At 47.5% G+C, this 10810-nt stretch overlaps 1 pseudogene; it reads right to left on the bottom strand.

Annotated features, from left to right (window-relative positions):
• On the bottom strand, positions 1–7297 carry LOC138649509 (uncharacterized; annotated as a pseudogene).
• Between the last annotated feature and the right edge of the window lie 3513 nt (positions 7298–10810).

The raw sequence follows: 10810 nt of genomic DNA, 5'->3' as shown, positions 1-10810 counted from the left end.
TCACACATCGATAACAAGGCCATCCCCATAGTCGGCTGCATCCTATAAAAGGACAATTTGTTGTGTAGATCAAATACGTCCTTCCAGAATTTATGAATGGGAGGACAAGTCCACCAAATATGTGAGTACGATCCCTTTTCTGTCCAACACCTCCAGCAAAGATCTGGGGTGGATGGGAACATATTGTGGATACTGTCCAGGCATCCATACCATCGGGACAGCAGCTTATAACTTCTCTCCTGGTGGTCAGCACACAGCGAAGATCTGAAGGTATGGAGGAGACACTTGGATCTATCCTCTAGTGATAAAGTTTTGCTTAGATCATTCTCCCATATCGCAAAGAATGCATATAGATGGTGGATAGTGTTTGGTGCAGTGAAGAACGAGGACACAAGGTTGCAGTCTCTTTACCTTTACTGAAGGCTTCAGCATCCACAGTCCAGGGTAGGGACAACAGGGTCGGCAGAGTCCGGCCGGTCTGAAGGCAAATCCAGAGTCCCCTTATCCAGGTGGAAATCAATAGCCTTCCTCTAGCGCCTGGGCGTTATAGTACCTCCCTGCTGAGCAACTCGGTAAGGTCCTCACAACTATCGCAGATGTTAAGTCTCTTCTCTCTGTCCCCCTGACGGATAGGACAAACCCCTATGACTGGTGGCCTGAGGCTTTTTATAGGGACCCTAGAGACGCCCCGGCCCCCACAAGTTGCCACCCTGCCTCCTGGGTAAATGGTCGGGCAGCCAACATGGAATGAACTGTCCTGCCATTCTCTGAAGTAACGGCATAGAGAACCTTACTCCCTCGGTGTTCTGGCTACCGGTAGTGGGCTTCAGAAGGAGGCAGCCTGCTTCTAGCTGATCTCCCACTGATGTTCCTCTCCTTTTGTTATGACTTCGTTGCTCACTCACTACAACACACTTCCGTTCAATGTCTCCTTCTTGGGATGCTGCCGCATGGGATGGAGGCACAGCTCCGTGTACCCTCGTCTTCCGCAGGCCGCAGTCTGGAGCTGGCTGGAACCCACTCCAACCAGCCTCTGCCAAACTCGGTCGGGACTCACTGACTATCTCCTACTCCCTCCAGTCAGCCTCTGTCTAACTTCCTAACCAACCCACCAGTTTTACCTAAGTGTGAGGAGTGCCCTAATAGATAGAAGCATGGCTCCCCCTGGTGGACTGGAGTGTGAAGTGTGTGTAGTGGTTGTGATACCTGGACAGAAGATCTCCTTCATTGCCTTCAGACGTAACATCACTCCCCCTGGTGGAAGAATAACATTACTGCAATGACCAGGACTCTGGGGCGCTGCAGTTATAACTTTGCTTTTGTTTGTTTTTTCAGCCTTGTGTGTCGGCGTCTCTTGTTTTTCCTGTTTGCAGTACTTTTCTCTGCCAGTAATCCTGCACCCGTCACATTCAGGAAACACTAAGGGTATGTGCACACGTTGCGGCTTACAGTACAATATAAGCCTGTGGAAAACCAAATCCGCTGTGCCCATGGTGCGGAATATACAGAGTGGAAACGCTGCGTTGTATTTTGCGCAGCATGTCAATTCTTTGTGCAGATTCCGCAGCGTTTTACACCTGTTCCTCAATAGGAATCTGCAGGTGTAAAACCGCAGGTGAAATCCACCCAAAAAACGCAGGAATTCTGCGGTAAACCCGCCGTGAATCTGCAGGTAAAACGCAGTAACGTTTTACCTGCGGATCTGGCAAAAACGGTGCAGAAAAATCCGCACATGAATCTGCGACATGGGCACAGAGCCTAAATATTCCCGATGTGACCGAATATGTTTTTTTCGAGTTTTGCTACTTCAGGGTTTTTTAAGGCAATTTTTAAAGCAGTAGCACTTTTTACCCTTTCTACAAGTCCTAATAGGAAATCTGGACTTTTTGTTTTTAGACGATTGCTCGTCGTCAGCGGCTCCGTCCATGTATCGCACCATCTTCCGTTTATATGTTCGTCCATCGAGTAATATTACAGGGTGAGATCGAGGGATTGTGTCTGAACCCTCACTTTGCGCTGTCAGGGCCGCCATTATTTTTACATATTGTCGCATTTGTTTTTGTATGATCATTGCTGTCTGAGCAGCTTTGCGCTACTGTAGTCGATCTTAATAACCCTTAGGGATCTACTGCCAAGCAAAACTGTCCTCCTACCTGGCGGTGCGATCCCACAGGTGGGCTGCCGCCGCGTGCGGTGCGAGTACTGGGGATCTTACCGGTGGGCCGCCGCGTGCGGTGCGAGTACTGGGGATCTTACAGGCAGGCCGCCGCATGCTCCACAAGTACTGGGGATCCTACAGGCGGGCCCCCACGTGCGGTACTGGGGATCCTACAGGCGGGCCGCTGCGTGCGGCACAAGTACTGGGGATCCTTCAGGCGGGCCATTACAGCAACAACAGATTTTTTTTTTTTTTTTATATACTTTGCTATTTTTACACACCAAAAACATTATTTTATAAAAATTAATTTGTTTTTGCATCATCATAGTCTGAGAGCTGTGACTTTTTTTTATTTTTTTGCGGACGGTTTGGCATTTTCATTTACACTATTTTTTTTTTTTGCATATAACTTTTTGATCAGTTTTCATGGAGGCACAAGGCCCAATTCATTTTACAATAATATATAACTTAAATAACTAAAATAAAAGACCCAAATTCTTTGGATAAAATAGGCCGTGATATTTATTAAGGGATACCAATACCAAACAATTTAATAACCAATTAAAATCAAATAAGTAAAACCATTAAGAGTTCATCAATCAATAAATAAATAATTTATATGACCTTTAAAAAGAACCAAGTCCACCCAGCATTAGCTCGGCGACTATATACCTTCTAAGGCCGGTTTCACACGTCAGTGGCTCCGGTACGTGAGGTGACAGTTTCCTCACATAGCGGAGCCACTGACTCACGTAGACACAGTGAAATCAATGCATCTGTGCAGATGTCATTGATTTTTTGCCAAACACGGAGACATGTCAGTGTTCGTGGGAGCACACGGATTACACGGATCCATTAAACTCAATGGGTCCGTGTAAGACACGTACCGCTACGGACGTTGTCCGTGTGCAGTCCGTGTGCCGTGCAGGAGACAGCGCTACATTAAGCGCTGTCCCCCCCATTGGTGCTGAAGCCACGATTCATATCTTCTGTGCAGCAGCGTTTGCTGTAGAGAAGATATGAATAATCGTGTGTAAAATAAAGATCCATGTACCCAACCCCCTCCCACCCCCTGTGCGCCCGCCCGCTGTTATTAAAATACTCACCCGGCTCCCTCACAGGCTGGCGCTGCTTCCTGTCCTGGCAGCACCTTGTACTGTATGAGCGGTCACGTGGGGCCGCTCATTTACAGTCATGAATATGCGGCTCCACCTCCCATAGGGGTGGAGCCGCATATTCATGACTGTAAATGAGCGGCCCCACGTGACCGGATCTTTACTTTACACACGAGAAACAAAAAAAAAAGGAATATTCATATCTTCTCTACAGCAAACGCTGCTGCAGAGAAGATATGAATGGAGGCTTCAGCACCAGATGCAGGGGACAGCGCTAAACTGATGTGCCACAGAAACGCACGGGCACACGGACACCGATAATTCCGGTACTGATTTTTCTGGTACCGGAATTATCTGGACCGTACCAGACCTTCTGAGTGATTTGGGCCTGGGCCACGTTCTCATGGGCCAGGTTGCTCAGTTTTTGCATTCTCTCTCTGAGCCGCAGTACAAATTCGACCACTGAGACTCCAGTAGTGCTGGGGTCGTCCTCCCAACAGTCCTTAATCAAATCAAGTGGCCCCCTGACCCTCCTCCCACACGAGAGAACACAGTCAGTAAAGCATCCGCCACTTTGTCTGCTCGGATGGAGGATAGTGCCACAGCTTCCGGGTATCGTGGAGCATAGTCCACCACTGTGAGGATGTACTTTTTGCCAGAGCTGCTAGGGATTGCAAGTGGCCCTACGATATCCACAGCCACTCGCTGGAAAGGTTCATCAATCACTAGCAGTGGTATTGGAGCGCTCCCAGTAGGGCAGTGGGGTACTCGGAGCCGGGCCCTTCGGTTCTCAAGGGGGATGTCACGATGGCTGACCCGGTCTGTGGCCCTAGGGGCGTCCGTTGATAAAAGGGGGAAAGGTCTTTAAAGGGATAATGTTCGTGACGCCATCTGTGGTATTCGGTCAGGGTGACCGACGCTGCTTAGGGGTCCGCTGGGGTGATGTTATGGCAGCTAGTTGGTATACCTTCCCACAGGTGAAGTGTGTCCCCAGGGCTTCCCAGAGTGTAGATGATGGATGGTGTGAGGCGCAGTGAATAACGAGGACACAAGGTTGCAGTCTCTTTACCTTTTTACTGTAAGCTTCAGCGTCCTCAGTCCAGAGTACAGGATTACAGGGCAGGCAGAGTCCGGCCGGTCTGAAGGCAATTCCAGAGTCCCCTTATCCAGGTGGAAATCAGTAGCCTTCCTCTAGCGCCTGAGTGTTGTAGTACCTCCCTGCTGAGCTTTTCGGTAAGGTCCTCACAGCTATTGTAGATGTTAAGTCTCTTTCGCTCTGTCTCCCTGATGGATATGATAGGACAAACCCGTATGATTGATGGCCTGAGGCTTTTTACAGGGACACTATCATGCCCCGGCCCCCACAAGTTGCCACCGTGCCTCCTGGGTATAAGGTCGGTCAACTAATATGGAACTAGCTGTCCTGCCGGTCTCTGGAGCCAGGCTTGGAGACGATGACTCCCACGGTGTTCTGGCTACCGGCTTCTGCACCTCAGAAAGGAGGCAGCCTTTTACAGGGCAGAACTCCTTCTAGTTTTCTCTCCTTTTGCTATGACTTTGTTTCTCACTCTCAGCAACGCAATTCCCTTCAATGTCTCTTCCTTTGGATGCTGCTGCATTGGTAAGCAGGCGCAGCTCCGTGGCCTTCTGGAGTGTGAAGTGTGTTGTGTGGTTTGTGATACCTGGTAAAGAGATCTCCTTTATTGCCTTCAGACGTAATATCACTCCCCCTGGTGGAAGAATGACACTACTGAAACGACCAGGACCCTGGGGCGCTGCACTATCAATGGAGCTTTCTGTATATTCCTGAACTTTCCAACTCTCTGACAAACTACACAGGATCTACAGTAATTGGCAATATCTATCCCCATCTTGGGCCAATGGAAGTTATGTGTCAGGTGAGCTTTAGACTTTTGTATTCCAAGCTGTCCGGCCAGAGGAATTTCATGGGCAATTCTCAATAATTGTTCCCTAAATGGATAAGGAACGACCAGCCACTTTTCACAGTCCCAAGGTTCTGTAGTATTCGTGGGGATAGTCTCTGTATACAGTCTGCCCTGGTCCCAGTATACTCTCTCTTTGTTAGAAGCCGTAGGGGGTCGGTCTGCAAGACATCTGAGCTCCTCCAAACTGACATCTGTCTGCAGGGCCTCCTGGAAGCTCTGACTGTCAGCCTGCAGGCCCCGGCCTAGTGTGACTGCCAGGCCCTGGTCGGAAGCTGAGTCTTCAGTGTCAGTTATCAGGGACCTTGGTGGGTCTGCCATGCATGGAGGCTCCGGTAGCACAGTATGGGCCTCCTGTCCTGGCAGTTCTGGCTGAGACTCATCCCCTAATCTCTGGGCCTGAGTCTGAGCCGCAGCCTGACTCCGGGTCACAGCTGCCACATGCGTATAGTCCTGTGCATTGGGACATTTTCCCTCCTTGCACGGGATCTCAGGTGGGTCACTTGCTTCTACCGTCTCTGTAGCATTTACTTGCAAGGGAGGGATATAGTGGGACACCATCCTCCCCAGGTCCGTGCCTAGCAACACATTGGTGGGAATAGCCTCTGATACTCCCACTTCTCTCAATCCTTTCCCTGCTCCCCAGTCCAGGTACACACGGGCCATGGGCAGGGCAGGGCTGATCCCTCCAATCCCGGTTATAGACATCGTTTTTCCTGGTATGATATCGGCAGGGGTTATCATGGCTGGACGCACCAGGGTCACCTCTGCCCCAGTGTCTCTGAGACCAATGGTGACTTTATTGCCAACAGTGACAGATTGACAGTTCTCATTAGTCCTCGCTTCAGAGCTGTCCACAAAGAGGACAGACGGTGGGGACACAGTTGGCTTTGTGGTGGTAGTTGGGCGTTTCTCCCTATCAGGGCAGACAGCGCTAACATGTCCCACTTTGTTGCAGGAGAAGCACCGGCGTGCATCACCTAGAGAATGTCTATTTCCCGAGACCCCATAGAAGGTGGGCTTGGACAGCACTGGTGATCAGCCGGCAGAGGCAGAAGGGTCTCCGTTTGGCTTACCTCCCCTCCAGCTGAATCCTGATGGCTTCAGCACCTCAGGCATCCTGTGAGCCACATAGCAGTCCGCAATCCTTGCAGCCTGATCCGCAGTTTGTGGCTCCCGATCACACACAAATTGTCGTACATCCGTGGGGCACATGTGAAGAAATTGATCCTTGACCAGAAGATCCGTTAAGTCCTCAAAACTGTTAACAGAAATTCCCCTGATCCATTGATGGAACGTGGTCCTCAAGGTGCTCACAACATATGCACAGCTGTCAGTTGATCCACGTTGTAGGTTCCGGAACTTTCTACGATACACTTCTGGTGTTAGATTGTATTTCCTGATCAGGGCCTCTTTTATGGCCTCATAGTTCGCATCTAGCTCTGGTGGGAGGCCAGCAAAAACTTCCAGGGCTTTGCCTCTCAACCCTGGGGTTAGATACTGCGCTCACTGCTCACGGGGTAGATGGTATTGCCTGCAGGTTTTTTCAAACCCCCGAAGGAAATTATCTAAGTCCGTATCCTTCTCCATCACAGGGAAGTTTTCCAGACGTGGTTTCCTTGGATTTATGTCCTGGAAGGAGGTCAGCTGCGGGATGCTACCCTTTTCTATTTGAGCCATCTGAAGCTTGAAAGCTCTCTCCTCCCGGCGTTCTGCAGCTGCGCTCTCATCCTGGTCCAAGCGTTCTGCAGCCTCTCGGTACTGTAGAATAAGCTGCAGGCGCAGATTGGATCACATGTTCCCTGCTGTTGTAAGGCCATTTGTAAAGTAGAGTCCATATGCTCCTCAACACTGGCATTGCTGGCACCTCCAGAAGATACCTCCGGTGCAAGAGCTGGCATTGCTGGGTCTCTCCAAGGTGGACTCTCTCCTTGCCCAGATGCTTCAGTATTTTGTTCTGTGTCCTTCTCAACCAAAGTGTGTATCATCAGTTCCTTGGATCTGTCGGCTGTCTCTATTCCTCTCTGTTCACAGAGGCCGGTCAGAGCTTCTTTGCTCTGCTTCTTGTACTGGGCTGCCATATCAATGAACACCCATTGCCAAATAAAAGATAGAAAAGAAAAACGGGGAAGAGAAACTGTTTGCAAGTATGTCTAAGTAAGAACTGAGTTGAACCTTGCAGAACTGGTGCACTCCTCGCAAGGATAAAAATTCTTTAGTACAGGGAATAATTGCTTAATCCATGCACCAATGCTCTAATAAAAAATAAATCTATTCCACCGCTCTGCCACCAATTTGTCAAGTACCCTCTTCTCAGCATGTGACTTGGGGTTGCGCCTGCAAGGGTTAATCTATCTCCTCTCACTCAGTCCAGCATTCACCTCTGTCCTATGCTGCAGTGGGAGCATAAATCACACCCCGACACAGACCACACACGTGCTCATACACGCTGCCACCACTGACCGAACACACTGGTGATAAGTCCCGGAAATATTACTACTATATGCCAATTACCAGGGTCATATACTGTAAGGCTATGGATTTTTAGAGCATACAAGGTTCAAACTTATTAAAGTTTAAAGCTTTAATAGAAAAGGTACAGTGCTTGCAATAAAATGATATAAAATATGGAAATAAAAAGTGACATACCAATGTGCAAAACAGTTCTAAAAATAAAAGGGAGAAAACTTACAGAAATATCTGAACTTTGTTGTCTGCTTTCTGCTCCCGGGGGGGGGGGGGGGGGGAAGGGGCAGGGAGGGGATGACTGTCCCTCAGTCTGTGACAACCTTCGATCATTAAAGGTCTAATTTATAGATTTAACCTGGAGATCAGATTTTTAGACCAGCCTCTCCTGTTAATATTCTAAGTCCTGGTTTGTGACTGGACCATGGCTACTTTACCAATGAATACATTATTTCTAAAGGTTCTTGTCTTAGCTTTTCTTTCCCATATTGCATAGAAATTGTCAGGCAGCAGTATGTCCCATTTGGCCTCTGCCTTCAAGGCATCAGAGGTGTGAAATGTTTCCAATTCTGTGTCTTCCCAGGAAGGCCCCCTGGGGTCTGCAACCAGGAAAACTGCCTTTTCTCAGGGTAACATATTTTCACCTTGGTGAGACCTGCAGCCTAAAGACAGATGCTAGTTAACTGCTGGCCATACATATTTCACTGCACCCCTTCTTCCCCCACTTTTTCCTGGCAGTTGCTGGTGACCTGTAGATGACCTCAAAGATAGGTAAGTACCATTCAAATCAAAACAGTAATAGAGAAGAGATCAATATGGAGGAATAAAGGGGGGAAGAGGGGTACAAAAAATCAACAGTAGTTAAAATACAATGACTGGGCCTGTGCCCCTATGTGTCCTCCTATCTAAGCGCTTTGGGGGGCCTTTTCATTTACTTTTTGGTAAGTCACTATGACGAAAAGAGCTACATTCTTGGCAAGTGTTTTATTTATTTTTTTACGGAGTTCGACAAATGGAATAAATAACATGCCAGGTTTATGGAGTGGGTTGCTCCAGATGTGGCAAAACCAATTATGTGTACATTTCTTGTTTATTTTTTATTATAAATGCTGCGTTTTCAGTGGCGAAATGGCTTTCCGTGATTTGTGTGCACTTTCTTGTGTTTTTTTTTTTTTTTTACTTTTTTACATGTTTTATTTTTCTTTTTTTTTTGTTTCTTTTCACTTTTGTACTTTGTCTCTCTGTGGGACATGTATAATTTTTACTCTGCTGCTCTCATACACTTGCCTGCGCCAATGTCCTTCGCTGTTCTGACTTTACCTCGAGTGATGGTCTGAAAACATTTCAAATTAGACAGCGCATAACTTGCAATACCACCAATGTTATCTATTATGCGACCTGTCCGTGCCCAAGGATATATGTTGCAGTAAATAGTAATAATGGTCCTAGGAGCGCTGGAAATGAGACCAAAGCAAGGATTTTAGTGTTGAACCACAACGCGTTTCAACGGTTAAACCGTCTTCATCAGGTGGAAGTTTTTCATCCACCTGATGAAGATGGTTTAACCGTTGAAACGTGTTGTGGTTCAACACTAAAATCCTTGCTTTGGTCTCATTTCCAGCGCTCCTAGGACCGTTATTACTATTTACTGCATTTTGTATCCTCCTAGAAGGTTAACGGCTGGAGCTGCGGTGGACCTTTTGCTTTCAATTGTAACTGTGACCCTCACAGCTGTTGTGAATTCTGTGGCCAAGCTCCCTCCTGTGGTCGTGAGTGGTACTTCGGCTGGTTTTGTCTATGAGCTTCCTTTGGTGGATGAGAGTGGTACTGCGGCTTCTGAGTTTCCTTCCTCAGGTGATGAGGTTAAGTCGTTAGGTGCTGCTCTATTTAACTCCACCTAGTGCTTTGATCCTGGCCTCCAGTCAATGTTCTAGTATTGGTCTTGCTTCCTCCTGGATCGTTCCTGTGGCCTTTCTATCCTGCATAAGCTAAGTTTTGCTTGTGTTGTTTTTGTTTGCTATTTTTTCTGTCCAGCTTGCTATATTGTTTTTTCTTGCTTGCTGGAAGCTCTGGGATGCAGAGGGAGCACCTCCGTACCATTAGTCGGCGCGGAGGGTCTTTTTGCCCCCTCTGCGTGGTTGTTTGTAGGGTTTTGTGTTGACCGCAAAGCAATCTTTCCTATCTTCGGTCTGTTCAGTAAGTTGGGCCTCACTTTGCTAAATCTATTTCATCTCTGCGTTTGTATTTTCATCTCAACTCACAGTCATTATATGTGGGGGGCTGCCTTTTCCTTTGGGGTATTTCTCTGAGGCAAGGTAGGCTTATTTTTTCTTTCTTAGGGCTAGCTAGTTTCTCAGGCTGTGCTCGAGGCGCATAGGTCTGGTCAGGAGCGCTCCACGGCTACCTTTAGTGTGGTTGGATAGGATTAGGGATTGCGGTCAGCAGAGTTCCCACGTCTCAGAGCTCTTCCTATGTTTTTGGTAATTGTCAGGTCACTTTGTGTGCTCTGAACTTCAAGGTCCATTGTGGTTCTGAATCACCTGTTCATGACAGTACTGGAGGACCAAAGTACTAATGCTTCTCAATAGAGGGAAAAGAGAAGTTCTGAGACCATTTTTTTTTCTTTGCACTGTGTTCTGTCTTTCTTTTCCCCTTTACATCAGGGTGGTTCAGGACACAGGTGTAGACATGGACATTCAAGGTCTGTCCTCTTTGATGGATAATCTCGCTATAAATGTACAGAATATTCAAGATTTAGTGGTTCAGAATCCTATGTTAGAACCTAAAATTCCTATTCCTGAGTTATTTTCTGGAGATAGAGCTAAGTTTTTGAATTTTAAAAATAATTGTAAACTATTTCTGGCTTTGAAACCCCGCTCCTCTGGTGACCCAGTTCAACAAGTTAAGATCATTATTTCTTTATTACGTGGCGACCCTCAAGACTGGGCATTTTCCCTTGCGCCAGGAGATCCTGCATTATGTAATATTGATGCGTTTTTTCTGGCGCTCGGATTGCTGTATGATGAACCTAATTCAGTGGATCAGGCAGAGAAAAATTTGCTGGCTCTGTGTCAGGGTCAGGATGAGATAGAGATTTATTGTCAGAAGTTTAGAAAGTGGTCCGTGCT

Source organism: Ranitomeya imitator, chromosome 9, assembly GCF_032444005.1.
Source record: "Ranitomeya imitator isolate aRanImi1 chromosome 9, aRanImi1.pri, whole genome shotgun sequence".
Classification (NCBI taxonomy): Eukaryota; Metazoa; Chordata; class Amphibia; order Anura; family Dendrobatidae; genus Ranitomeya; species Ranitomeya imitator.
Note: the sequence above shows the minus strand (reverse complement) of the source record. Positions and strands in the feature narration are given on the sequence as shown.